The sequence below is a fragment of the Vipera berus genome (genome assembly GCF_964194415.1).
Source record: "Vipera berus genome assembly, chromosome: 2".
In the NCBI taxonomy this organism is placed as follows: domain Eukaryota; kingdom Metazoa; phylum Chordata; class Lepidosauria; order Squamata; family Viperidae; genus Vipera; species Vipera berus.
Window position 1 is genome coordinate 170,617,562 of NC_138203.1, and position 12,365 is coordinate 170,629,926.

Here is a 12,365-nt window from a genome sequence, read left to right on the forward strand (position 1 = left end):
TTTTCCAACTGTTATCTTCTTTCACAATGTATATGCTGGCAGCCATCTACTTACCTTCTATCTGTCCATACTGTTTTATGTATGGTACTGTTGCTATATTGCTTCTGTTTGGCTTTGTGTGTTTTTATTTTAATTTTTGCTCTTGTTTTTATTCTCGTCTGCTAAAATAGAGAATTGATTCATTGATCAACTAACATTGTTACATTATGACATGGACTGTCAATGTTATAGTTAGTACCCTCTGGGCTACCACAAACCTAAAGTTTTGATACATTGAGTATTTAATATTGAGGTAGGCAGGATGCTCAAGAAAGTAGAACCAAAAAAATAAAGCAAAGCACTGACTGAATTTATATATTAAACAAAATGGTATGTTTTAAGATGAAATAGACACAGTAGACTAGAGAATTGCAGTCACCTAGTTCATACATAACTTTGGCTCTACTTCATGGTTTTCAAAGTACAGCAGCCTAGTTTTTATATAACACTAAGCAATAATCAGACTACAGTACATTATAGAATAGGATATTATGGCTTAAGTATACACTTCCCTCGTTCAATACTTTTCTCCATCCTGTTTAACTATGCAGTGGAAAGTTAGAGCGAGTTACAGATGTACACATTGGGTTCTAGCTAAATTGACTTTTGCCAGCCTAGTGCTCTCCAACTACAGCCACACGGCTAACTTGTTTGGAAAATACTGGTAGTCCTTGACTTACAGCAGTTCATTTAGTGACTGTTTGAAGTTACAACGGCACTGAAAAAAGTGACTTATGGACATTTTTTCACATAACATTGTAGCATCCACATGGTCACATGATCAAGATTCAGATGCTTGGCAACTGACTCATATTTATGATGGTTCCAGTGTCCTGGGGTCATGTGATCTCGTTTGGTGACCCTCTGACAAGGAAAGTCAATGGGGAAGCCAGCTTCACTTACCAACCGTGTTATTAATTGAACAACTGCAGTGATTCACTTAACAACTATGGCAAGAAAGGTGGTAAAATGGGGCAAAATTCACTTAACAGCTATCTGGTTTATCAATAGAAATTTTGAGCTCAATTGTGGTCGTACGTTGAGCACTACCTGTATGGACTAGTTCCAACAAATTCTACATTCCTAATGAATGTTTGCTGGGAATAAAGAATCAATAAAATTGATTTGAATGAAAAGCAAATTAACAGTTGTTCTATCACTTTTTCATATTTTTATATAATGGGCAGAAGCATAATAATAGTGAATCTAAGATGGTTTGGGAATTTTAGGCCATTTTCAGAAGGTAAAAGCTTATGAAAAATAAAAGCAGATTCAGATATTACTGCCTATAGTATACACTATATATTTATACAATTTTAGACTAAGCAAATTCTGTATTTACTTTCACAAAACGTTTAGTATGATTTGAAAAGAGAGAGATGCCCATCAGCAAAAGCATCCATAAATTCTTCATGGATTGAGCACCAAAAATTAAAAAAAATATTCAGAACTTACTATATATGTTTTCCTAAACATATGTTATAATATTTTCCTAGTTGCAATGGGTTATCAAATCCACCAAAGTATTACAAAATACTGGATTTAAAGGAAAGTACAGTCATACAAAATTCTGAGTTGGGAGGCATTTTTCCCACTAAATCTTGAATGCTCAGTTGTTAGAAGGCATGGCCAGCAGATGTATTTGTGTTTGGCTCAGCAATCAATCAAGATCATACTTCTGCTTATTTCACTGCATATACAGTATAAGGAAATCTGTAACATTTCTGCATGTGTAATACCTAATATAGGATTTATTCATAAAGTAATTTTGCTTATTGCATCTATTCAATCTTTTATCATCAGCCTTTCAAAATTTAACTTACAAAAATCTGTTCAATTGGAGGAAGGGCTGTCTGTGGAATCCATTTAGTTTTATGTAAAAATCCACACACATTAAGAAGCAGTTTCTCCTAATATGCAGTTAGGAACATTTTCCTTCGGATAATAATGTGCTTTTATATGGTTTTCTGGAGTAAGAATTTTGTTTAATAAGAATATTGGCAGCTTAAAATTCCCAAAAGCATTTGGAATAGGTGTCAGAAGGTACCTAAAAAATAACACTGAATTGCAGTTTTCAGTGTGATTAAAGACAAAATTATTAAATGCACAAAGCACTATCTTATGAACTACATTCAGTTCAGTCCACCTGGCCTTGGGTTAGGTGAATTCAGAACCCTGTAGAATTTTATTTGAAAAAGTATGTTTTTTCCAGATATACATACTGTAGTCTTTGTGTTTATTGAATAGAATAGAATACAGCTGGAAGGGACCTTGGAGGCATTCTAGTCCAGCCCCGCTGCTCAAACAGGAGAACCTATACCAGGGGTAGGCAACCTCGGCTCTTTTATGACTCATGGACTTCAACTCCAAGAATTCCTGAGCCAGTCATAAAAGAGCCGAGGTTGCCTACCCCTGACCTATACCATCTCAGACAAGTGACTGTGAGGTAGGCAACCTTGGCTCTTTTATGACTCATGGACTTCAACTCCCAGAATTCCTGAAGTCCACTTGTCATAGAAGAGCCAAGGTTGCCTACCCCCCTAGCCTTTTCTTAAAAATCTCCAGTGATGGAGCGCCCACAATTTCTGGAGGCAAGCTGTTCCACTGGTTAATTGTCATTGTTGTTAACATTGTAAACTTACCTGAATCTTACTGAGCTGGAGAGTTTCTAAATCACAGAAACAAGTGAATCAATTAATCAAAGCAAAGTTTATATGAATTGAAATGAAATTGTACAATATTTAAAATGTTCTAGTTAGTATTTTTATGGTCCAAAATGTGTCTCTGGTTTAATCCTCTTTATAAGATATTATAAAATATTTTGGACCATAAAAGAGAGAAGACACTTTAACAATCTACCACCAGTTCCTTGCTTTTCCACAGAACAAATGGAAGATGATTAAAGTTTACTGTGGTTTACCTTAAATACCTCTCTTATTATCAGAATTATTATATTTTGGAAGATAGAATACAAGTCTTTATTGTATTTTTTATGTCTCTTTCAACATTATTTAATGGAACTGAAATACATATTTCAATCATTAGATGCAAATTCCCTTTGCCAACTTTGCTACACCGAAATAGCTAACTTATAACATGAGAACTTTTATTAATGCCTACTTCCTCCTTTCATTTTCTCTCACTCAGAGCTGTGCAAAAACCCCACATTAGAAATAATTGGATTTCTTTGGCTAATATATGTAGAAAATCTATGGAAGGATTATTATCCTCAATGAGAAAACATGGATTCCTTAGATAACAATTTAACACACTGGAGCGGGGGCAGGCATGTTACACAGTACTCAGGACCAGACGTCTTAATTTAACAATTGAAGTGTGGAGGGAAAGAATACTTCATAAGCTCATTTTTTGTTCTCAGTAAAAATACAATAACAATGAAAGAAGCTAGTATTCTAATAGTGATGCTGGCCTAAGCTCTCTATTTCCTTATTAACACTTCAGCAAAGAGTGAAGGTTTTGTTATAATAGTGGTGTACATTTTACTGATGAGAGCGTAAGATTCATGAATGATTTTGTTTTTCAGTTTCATATAAAAATGGAAAAAAAACCTTATTAAAAAGAAAGTAAAAGAAATTATGCAGTCTCCTTCTTAACCAAGTCTGACAACAACTAATGAGAATGTTATCATATGGGAAATCTATTATAGTTTCCTATACTAGCATAGAATGAGAGGCAATTTTCCCACAAGACAAAGCAAAATGTAATGCTATTCAGGTATTTATGAATCTTCCTCCTATTACACTATTTAAAAGAAACCAGAATGGCAATCCTTGGTAATGAATAAAAACTAGGATGTTCATGTTTATATTCTGCAAAAGGAGACCAGTTTTATTTTTGATTATTGTAGAAAACAATCATTTACCGAGAAACAAGCTGGTGAGCTTGCTCCACACCTCTTCCTCCAGTACACCAAAATGGTGTCTATCATTACTGGCTTTTTTTTCTACCTGGGAAGAGCCATTTCTAAACCAAGTTCTCAACTATAGTCACTCAACGTGTTTATTTTCTCAGAATGCTAACAGAATCTATGTGGGTCCTACAAAAGTTACAGGAAATAAAAATAAGATACTGGAGGCTGCCATTTAACTTTAAAAGACATTAGACCCTTGTGTATTTATTTTTGATCTAAACAAATAACCATGACCACAAACCTCTGGTATGGCAGTGAGTCTGGTGAAGGCCATGTGAGATTCTGCTTGGCTGGCAGTCCCAATGGATGCCACAGGAGGACCTGGGCAATATCTGGTGAGGCAGAAGCTGTGAAGATTTCATTGAAGCAAATCCATTCAATCTAGCACTGATGATGTCACCTAGTTTGGGTAATGAAACATCTGCAAGAAAACAACCAAGCTCAGAGAGCACCAAGGACCCTTCATTTCAACCCTGAGCTACAAATATTCTCCTTTATTGTTCCATTGCCTTCAGAAAAATAGCAGGAGAAGGTTGCTGAGAGGAGGCTACTACAGTATACAAAAGGCTGTGCTCCCAGTTCAGGTCAACTGTGCTTCTCCATAAAGTGGAACAGCAATCAGGGTCTCATTTGAATATTTCAAATGTTAGGGATCTGGCTGTAGGAAGCATTTCCTGAAATAACTTTAAAAAGTGAGGGCTTTTAACAAAGAAGAAAATCTAAATGTTCAATAAATGCTTTATCAGTTCATTAGTTAATAGGGATCGGAAAGTGCAAGATATGCAGCAAGATAAGTAAAATTATGATTCAACCAAGGTAGAAATAATCTCTGTTCTTCTTTGACTTTATGGTCCCCTCTTGGCTTAAATAAGATTCATCAGCACAAAACAGTGAGAATAAGTGCGCGTGCACACACCAACATACACTGCCACTACCAAAATATGAGAAAACTAACCCAGAGGGATTTTGGAGGGATAAGGAGCAACAATTGATCCACAAATCTAGCAGGCACAAGAATAATTGATTACAACAAACCCTTTCCATCTCTCTGTCTTTGAGCCATATGAGAGCGACAAAACAGAAACAAAGAGAAAGGAGGTGAAACTTACCAACACCCTTTAACAAGGCAGATGCTTAATACCCAAGTTAGAATTTCCATTTCCTTCCGTCAAAATCAAGCCTGTTTGCAGCTCAATCACGTATTTTGTATTATTCAGAAATCAGGCCATCCGTGTTTGTCATTGCTTATTCTCAAGTAAATTAATCTAAGATTCAACTTTATCGTGACACTTTGGTGACATATTAACATGATTTATTTTCCTCAGTTGCACCCTCCTAGCTCTACCCTTTGAGTAAGGTCTTTAATGCCTAGTGATTTACCCTCTCTAAAACAACAAAGAGAAGGTGCTGTTGTGTGTAGACACAGGGAAAAAATATAGGTACACGTTGGATGTGAGCCACATATTTTTCTTCCGTTCTAATTCTTCAGAACCAAAAGGAGCAGGCCCAGCCTCAGTGCCTCCATGGGCGTGCCCTGGCAAGGCTTTTTCTGCACTGAGTAAGAACTAGTGTGGTGAAGTCATCGAGAGGCTTGGTTGGGATCTTGTTTACACCTAAACTGGGTTGTTTCTTTTTTCCTCACCAAAACGTTTTTGCCCGCCAGTGAATTTTGTACACAATTTGATTTTTGCCCACTTATTTAATTTGCTTCATACCTTTATTCCCATTAAATGGGTTAGGTTTAGAGCAGGAGCATTCAATTAATGGTTGACAGTTTTGATTTATTTAATTTTTATCCTGCCTTTATTTCTTTATAAGTAACTCAAAGTGGCAAACATTACTAATATGGCTTCCTCCTGTTTTCTCCACAACCACCACCTTGTGAGGTAAGTTGGGCTTAGGAACAGTGATTACCTCTATGAATCTATGCACTTCTGGCTTAATCGTCACAGAGATATTTATTTACTTACTGATTTGGTATCCCACCTGTATTATTTTTACAAAAAATTCAAGGCAGCAAACATCCAACACCACCTTCCTCCTCCTATTTTCCTCACAGTAATAACCCTTTGAGGTAGGATGGGCTGAGAATGAGTGACTGGCTCTATGTCACCCAGCTGGCTTTTATGCCTAAGGTGGGACCTGAATTCATGGTCTCCTGCTTTCCGACCTGGTGCCTTAACCACTAGGCCAAACTGGACCAATCAATTATGTATCTGGTGAGCACAAACATTTTAAGCATGAAAATTTAAGACTAATGGTGGGCAAAACAAAGGAACAGAAACCCTCCATTGGTCTAAGGTGTTCTCTGAGTAACTTTTGCCCATTGCAGCCTCTCAACCTAGCCTGTCTTATGAGGATTTGTTGTGGAGGTTAAAATGGAAGGTGTCCCATCTGGGTGTTACTTTCAGTCCCCAGGGGAAAGGCAGGACATAACTGTAATAAAAATAAAACAAACCATCCTATTACATGTATTTAGGGGAGGTTTGGGCATGTTGTATGGCATATATTGCTCATTTGTACTTTTCCATACAATCTGTTTTCCTGACTTTATTACTTGAAAAAATAATTAAGGAAGGTGGTTGCATTCTATAATTAGTGCTACAATCCTCTGTTGACCCAAGTGGCGCAGGGCTTTTCCCCAGGTGGGGTGGGGTGAGGTGGGGTGGGGTGGCAGAACATCCCTCATGACATTTGTACACCAGAACAAATGTCAAAACTGTAAAAATAATAGAAAGGGAGAGAGCAGGACAAGTGTTGAGAAATTCCAATGGCAGTCTTCACATCTCCTGATTATTCCAACTTGAGAGGAATCCTTTTTTTCTGGAAAGCAGCAGTGAAAATGAACTCAGGCCCTACATATGCAACAGACAGATAGACACAGACAGGCAAACTTTCTGTTTTAATGTGGACCTGCAATAAATTAACAAGGAAGTGGCAGACGTGATCTCAGAACCACTGAACTATATTTTTCAAAGATCCTGGAGCACTGGGGAACTACCAGAGGACTGGAAGAGAGCTGATGTAGTTCCCATCTTCAAAAAAGGGAAAAAAATAGATCCAGGAAACTACAGACCTATCAGCCTGACCTCAATACCTGGGAAGATTCTGGAAAAGATAATCAAACAACAAATCAGCGAACACCTTGATGCAAACAAAGTCATCAGTAAAAGTCAACATGGGTTTGTCAAAAACAGATTATGCCAGACAAACCTTATTGCATTCTTTGACCAAGTGACAAAATTAGTGGACCAGAGGAATGCTGTAGATATAATTTACTTGGACTTCAGTAAGGCATTTGATAAAGTAGATCACAACCTACTACTTGATAAGATAGAAAAATGTGGGTTAGATAGCATCACCACCAGATGGATTCGTAGCTGGCTGACAGGCCGTACTCAGCATGTGGTCGTCAATGGAACTGCATCTACATGGAAGGAAGTGTGTAGTGGGGTGCCCCAGGGCTCTGTTCTGAGCCCAGTGCTCTTCAACATCTTCATCAACGATTTAGATGAGGGGAATAGATGGGGAACTCATCAAATTTCCAGACGACTCCAAGCTGGCAGGAACAGCCAATATTCCACAAGATAGGCTTAAAATACAGGAGGATCTGGACAGACTCGAATACTGGGCGCTATGAAACAAAATGAAATTCAATGGTGAAAAAAGTAAGGTTCTACACTTAGGCAGGAAAAATCAAATGCACAGGTATAGTATAGGTGGTACCTTGCTCAATAGTAGTAACTGTGAGAGGGATCTCGCAGTCCTAGTAGACAATCACTTCAATATGAGCCAGCAGTGTGCTGCAGCTGCCAAAAAAGCCAACACAGTGCTAGGCTGCATTAACAGAGTGATAGAATCAAGATCACGTGAAGTACTCATACCACTTTACAATGCCTTGGTAAGGCCACACCTGGAATACTGCATCCATTTTTGGTCACCATGATGTAAAAAAGATGTTGAGACTCTAGAAAGAGTACAGAGAAGGGCAACAAAGATGATTGGGGGACTGGAGGCTGAAACATATAAGGAACGGCTGCTGGATTTGGGTATGTGTAGTTTAACGAAGAGAAGGACTAGGGGTGACATGATAGCAGTGTTCCAATATCTCAGGGGCTGCCACAAAGAAGAGGGAGTCAAGCTATTCTCCAAAGCACCTGAAAGCAGGAGAAGAAGCAACGGATGGAAACTAGTCAAGGAGAGAAGCAACCTAGAACTAAGGAGAAACTTCCTGACAGTTACAACAATTAACCAGTGGAACAACCGGCCTCCAGAAGTGGTGAATGCTCCAACACTGGAAGTTTTTAAGAGGAGACTGGACAGCCATTTACCTGAAATGGTATAGCGTTTCCTGCCTGAGCAGAGGGTTGGACTAGATAACTGCCAAGGTCCCTTCCAACTACTTCTTCTTCTTCTTCTTCTTCTTCTTCTTCTTCTTCTTCTTCTTCTTCTTCTTCTTCTTCTTCTTCTTCTTCTTCTTCTTCTTCTTCTTCTTCTTCTTCTTCTTCTTCTTCTTCTTCTTCTTCTTCTTCTTCTTCTTCTTCTTCTTCTTCTTCTTCTTCTTTCTGTGGAATGCAATCCCTACAAAAAAGTTTACTTTGGCATCTGAGTTTTACACAAGTGCCTGCCAAAGTGCCATTTTTAATTCCACTGAAGAGGCAAATTAATTAATTATGTATTGATGAATTGCACATCATTAGTTTTAATTCAGTTAAGAAGAAATTTAGGTTTTGTGCAGGCCTTTCCTTCCTGTTTGGTGTGAAACTTCAGGAACCTTTCATGGATACCAAAACTGAGAGAAGAAAGGGAGAGAGAAGTCTGAAGGGAAATTAGATTAAAGAGGAATGCACACTATTAATTCATTTATGGAAGGTGCCATATAAACTCAAAGTGGGAGAATCAACTCTTTGTTGGGTTGAAATCTAGAGTCAGTTCACCACATAGATGAGGCAAAGAAAGGGTGCCATGAAGGGTCAAATTGCAATGTTAGCAGTGAAAAAAATACCGAGAAACTTAACTCTGAGACATAGAATAGGACAGAGAACCATCTTATTCTTTAGCCGAGGCAGCAAAATATTATGGGCTAGTCTTATTATATACAAAGTACTGTATATGTATCCCTCCCACACTTCTAAATGGAAATATGGAGAGTTCAGATTCTCTCTATATTATCTAGGCTATCTAGCAAAAGCTAATATAAGGAGCAGAGAAAGTATTCAGAACTGGATATGTATTACTTTGCTATTAATGGTATCTGTGATTGACAGATATACTATTATTCCAGTAAAGTGGACAAGAGGGGATAAATTATTTTTTTCTCAGCTAGATCTTAATACTAGGATGACTATCTGTTATATGAAATAAAAGACAAGTAGCTAGTAGGCAATTATCTCTAAGCTGCTCTCAGAAATGTCAGAGAAAGCTGAATTTCCTGATGTATCCTTTTAATTGTGTAGGAAGCATATTTTAGTTAATCCAAGCTAAATAACCAACACCAAACAGGATGAGACATTGCAATGCATTCAAGCTGAATACAGTAGGTATAATTTGGTATGAAATGCCATCTGAAGAGACAAGAACACCTCCAATTTACTAAAGCTATATAAATAGGGCTAAGGGCTAATTATTTATCCAGCCTTTTATCTCAACATTATTTACAGGGAAAAAAGCACAATGAAATGTAAGCCTCTAATTATAACAACACAGCAAACAGGCTTTCCAGGTTTGACTTTGTGGTATATCAGTTTTGACTCCGAGGAGATGATTCTATTGCAATTTTATCCTAAAATATAGCCTGCTGAATTTTCAGCATTCCAGCTATTTGATGTTTTGTTCCATTTAATTTCTCTTAACATTTAGTGTGATGTGTGAACCAGACCACCATAGCCTAGTCCAGGGATCTGCAACCTTGACAACTTTAAGACTTGTGGGCTTCAGCTCCCAGAATTCCTCAGCCGGCTGAGGAATTCTGGGAGCTGAAGTCCACAAGTCTTAAAGTTGTCAAGGTTGCAGATCCCTGGACTATCAGTTATTTATTATTAAAACAGCTACTTTTAAAAGTGATTTAAAACTACAGTTAAGATGAACTATGCAGTGAGTAATGATGCTGTTCTAAAACCGAACGGAAGACTCATGGAAGATGTCAAAAAACACACTTTTCATTAAGAATGATGCTTCAAGCAGTAAACGTTAAAAAGTTTATATCTCTTTAAATATCCGCTTGCTGAACTTGCTGTTCATATTTTAAATCAGGATCAGAATCTATGCTTTATTACTAAACTACAGATGAAAAAGAGACCCATCACCACCACCACCACCCCTGGAAATAACATGGCACAACTAAAATGTTTAGAATAGACTCAGGCAGTTTTGTTAGCAACTAGATTCCATGTTTTTATCTGAAATATTTTAGATTGACATTCTGCACTCAGTAAGTTTTGAAGTTTGAAAGAGTGTTTCATATTTGTCTAGGCTAGAGGCTCTCTATCAAGTGAAACTTATCACAAATCAATCCTTCCAATTTGTTGCCCTATAGGCAGCTTGAAGGATGCTATGCTTGGCCTATACCACGGGTCGGCAACCTGCGGCTCCGGAGCCACATGCGGCTCTTTGAGCTGTCTCCTGCGGCTCCCAGACGCCCGGTGCGCGCGCACCTCTTCGAACGGGCAGTGGTGCACGTGCACCTCTCCAAATGGAGAGTGGCACCGCCCGTTTGGAGAGGTGCCCGTGCACCTCTCCGAATGGGTGGAGGTGCGCGCACCTCCCCAAACCTTTGAAGAGGTGCACGCGCACTTCCGTGCGAACGGGCGGCGGCGCCGCTCTTTGGGAAAGCTGCCGCGGCACGCTTGCAGACTGCCGAAAGCGGCAGCTCTGCAAACGGGCCGCGGCAGCTTTCCCAACAAGCGGCGCCGCTTCCCATTCCAAGAGGTGCGCGCGCACCTCTCCGGACGAGCGGAGGTGCGCGCGCACCTCCCCAAACCTTTGGAGAGGTGCACGCGCACCTCCGCGCGAACGGGCAGCGGCGCCGCTCTTTGGGAAAGCTGCCGTGGCACGTTTGCAGACTGCCGAAAGCGGCAGCTCTGCAAACGGGCCGCGGCAGCTTTCCCAACAAGCGGCGCCGCTTCCCATTCCGAGAGGTGCGCACGCACCTCTCCGAACGAGCGGAGGTGTGCGTGCACCTCCCCAAACCTTTGGAGAGGTGCACGCGCACCTCCGCGCGAACGGGCAGCGGCGCCCCTCTTTGGGAAAGCTGTCGCGGCATGTTTGCAGGCTGCCGAAGGCGGTAGCTCTGCAAACGGGCCGTCGCCGTCGCACAACCGGGAACCGGTTCCATCACACACAAAAAATGGCAACTGCACGCGCCTGCGCAAAAACCCATTTTGCGCATGTGCAAAACATTTTTTGCGCATGCGCATGCATGGATGCACGCACACAGCTCCCACTTTTTTTATGTGTGATGGAACCGGTTCCCAGTGGCTCTTTTCCTTTTTCAGGTTGCCGACCCCTGGCCTATACTTTCCTAAAGTACCTATGAGGGCAATCAGTGTGATTTTAGTCCCGCTAATGGTCGGCAGTTTGGCGGGTCGAATCCCGAGTGCCGCGTAACAGTGAGCGCCTGTTACTCGTCCCAGCTTCTGCCAACATAGCAGCTCGAAAGCACGTAAAAATGCAAGAAGAAAAATAGGGACCACTATGGTGGGAAGGTAACAGTGTTCCGTGCGCCTTTGGTGTCTAGTCATGCCGGCCACATGACCACGGAGACGTCCTCGGACAAGCGCTGGCTCTTCGGCTTTGAAACGGAGATGAGCACCAGCCCCTAGAGTCGGAAACGACTAGCACACATGTGCGGGGGAACCTTTACCTTTACCGGTCCAATTAATTTACTTCTTTAATTGCTGCCCTGTTCTTTACAACCTTCTTCATAAAGGAGATAATAGATATTGTTGTCTGTGTGCCAAATGCATACCCATTGAGAACTGGGTGAACCGGTGCTTCTTTCAAGGCTGGTGGCAATCTCCCCTCTTAAAAAGAAGCATTGATTGTGAAGATCGACCTCCCTGGTTCTTCCTGTCTGCTTTAAGCAGAAGCAAAGGTTGAATGCAGAAGTCTGGCCTAGAGTTGCTCCACTGTGGTGTGCCCCAGGGCTTGATACCCTCCCCCATTCTGTTTAACATACACACGCAACCTGCTAATAGTTTATTTTAGCAACTAAGGATTTGTATACATGGACATTATTTTGATTACATTTCACTGAAGAGATTTTATATCAAAAGCTGAACTTCAATTTGCCACCCTGGATGTGCAAGTAAATTTATGATTTCCAGGAATTTGCTTGTTGACCAAATTCAGTAATTTAATTCTGAAAAATGCATATAATTCTAGAATCCACTATTAT